Source organism: Panthera uncia (genome assembly GCF_023721935.1).
Source record: "Panthera uncia isolate 11264 chromosome D3 unlocalized genomic scaffold, Puncia_PCG_1.0 HiC_scaffold_8, whole genome shotgun sequence".
In the NCBI taxonomy this organism is placed as follows: domain Eukaryota; kingdom Metazoa; phylum Chordata; class Mammalia; order Carnivora; family Felidae; genus Panthera; species Panthera uncia.
Genome location: NW_026057586.1, coordinates 9,729,541 through 9,732,219, shown reverse-complemented (window position 1 = coordinate 9,732,219; position 2,679 = coordinate 9,729,541). Strand labels below are relative to the sequence as shown.

The 2,679-nt window shown below is 38.9% G+C and overlaps 1 pseudogene; it reads left to right on the top strand.

Moving 5' to 3' along the window:
- Positions 1-778: 778 nt before the first annotated feature.
- LOC125914705 (60S ribosomal protein L9-like) lies at positions 779-1,394 on the top strand (annotated as a pseudogene).
- Positions 1,395-2,679: the final 1,285 nt, after the last annotated feature.

The window sequence follows — 2,679 nt, the reverse complement described above, 5'->3', positions numbered from 1 at the left end:
ATGAGCTGATTTATATCTCCCTCCAAATTAAGATGGTGAGGTCTTAATATCTCATTTGAGCCACAGTTTGTGGTACTTCATCATGGTCACCCTGGCAAACTAATACATCTTTGGGTAGGGAAAACCTTGTGGTCTTGGAATCCCTTGCCTTAAATATTAGCATAAAGTATAGGTACAATATTGTGATGCTACTTCGGTGAGAGGGTTATAACCAACTCACTAGATTTGGTGCTGTTCCACAGATAAAGCCTTAACAAAGATGAACTCACAACTTCAAATTACAAACCCTAGGGGCACGCGGTTGGCTCAGCTGGTTAAGCATCCAACTCTTGATTTTGGCTCAGGTCGTGATCTCAGGGTTCCTGAGATGGAGCCTCCCGTGAGGCTCTGCACTGCCAGGAGACTCTCTTGAAATTCTCCCTCTCTCCCTCTCTCTCTCTGCCCTTCCCCCGCTGGTGCACCTGTGTGTGGTCCATCTCTCTCTCTCTCTCTCTCTCTCTCTCTCAAAATAAATAAATAAACTTACAAAAACTATAAACCCTGGAAGGAAATAATCTACCACAAGCAAGAGACACATGATACCACATCCTGAAAAAAGTAAATCGTCAAGGAATTATTGTCTTTAATAATTTAAAAATAAATTATGTGTAAAGCTGCAGAATACATTAATATGAGAAAAAGTAGAGTTACCTTAAAGTGTATACATTGGAATTTGTCCTAATGCAATTAAAGATTAAAAGATGACAGTATGACTCCTTTGGCCACATCTACTGTGAGAATGAAGACCATTCTCAGCAATCAGACTGTCCACATTCCAGAAAATGTCAATGTCACCCTGAAGGGATGCAGTGTTAATGGGAAGGATCCCAGAAGAACCCTGTGAAGGGACTTCAATCACATCAATGTAGAACTCAGTCCCATTGGAAAGCAAAAGAAAAGGCTCCAAGTTGATAAACGGTGGGGAAATCAGAAAGAACTGGCTACTGTTTGCTCTATCGGTAGTCATGTCTAGAACAGGGTCAAGGGCATTACTCTGGGCTTCCGTTACAAGATGAGGTCCGTGTATGCTCACTTCCCCATCAACGTTGTTATTCAGGAGAATGCTTCTCTTGCTGGAATCCAAAATTCCTTGGGTGAAAAGACACCCACAGGGTTTGGATAAAGCCAGGTGTTGCTTGTTCACTATCTCAAGTCCAGAAAGATGAATTAATTCTTGAAGGATTGCTTCAGTGGCACCTGTATCATATTGAACTTGGTATCAGCAAGACACAACAGTTAAAAACAAGGATATCAGAAAATTTGTAGATGGTATCTATGCTTCTGAAAAAGGAACAGGTCAACAGATAAATAAGATCTATGTTGTCCAGCTACAGAAACAGCAAGATGCCGGATGATTTTTCAGACTTATTTGTGATATTTAAAATTTTTATTAAATTTTTTTATTGTTTGTTTATTTTTGAGAGAGAGAGAGAGAGAGAGAGAAACAGAGTGTGAGCAGTGCAGAGGCAGAAAGGGAGGGAGACACAGAACTGGAGGCTGGTTCCAGGCTCTGAGCTGTCAGGATAGAGCCTGACACGGGGCTCCAACTCATGAACTGTGAGATCATGACTGGAGCCAAAGTCAGAGCGTAACCGACTGAGTCACCCAGACCCCCTTATGTGTGATATTTTAAAGATGCAATAAATATTGATTTTGGGGAAAAATGACATTATGAAAGACAACTTAAAAGACAGCATAAAAAAGATGAGGAATCCCAACATATTTCCACCAGAAATCCCAGAGAGGAGGAGAGATTGGGAAAAGTAATATTTAAAAAAAAAATATAGTATGTGAGAATTTTCCAGAATTCATATGAAGCTTTAGCTTTAGTAAGCACACAATCTAACGTGAGAAATTTAAAAATATAGAGAGAATAGGGAGCTTTCAGAACACCAAAGACAAAGAGTATGTCATAAAAGCAACCCTAAACATAGAGATTATATACAAATAAATAGCAATTAAATACTTTAACAGAAACAAAAAGCCAAGATATGCTGTTACAACACCTTACCATGAAAATCAAAGACACTTTCAGATAGAAACCACTGCTAAAATACCCGTGTGGAAAAACCACTGAGTTAGATAGCTCTCAACATAAGAGCTATCAGAAAGAACACATATAAAGTGCATGGAAAATGATAGCAAAGACATTGTTAAACGTTTGAATATATCTAAAAGGCATTGATTGCATCATGCCAGAAAATTAATTATAATGTCTAATTTGAAGGGCTATCAAGTGGAACTAAATACCAGGGGAAGGCAGCATGCAAGCTGAAATGGCAGATGGAAGGAAATGAATTCGATTTAAAACATTTTCACACGGGGCACCTGGGTGGTTCAGTCCGTCAGGCATCCAACTTCAGTTTAGGTCATGTTCTCAGAGTTTGTGATTTCGAGCCCCGCCTCGGGTTCTCTGTTACCAGCACAGAGCCAGCTTCGGATCCTCTGTCTCTCTGCCTCTCCCCTGCTTACGTGCATGCCCTCTCTCTCTCTCTCTCTCAAAAATAAATTAAAAGATTTTTTCTTAAACGAAAAATAATTTTTTTCAGGTATTTTTGTTGTTTTATTGTTGCTGTTTAGGAAGATATTAATTAATATTCAATGTGTCAAGTCAAATATTATTTTTTATCATTTTATTAA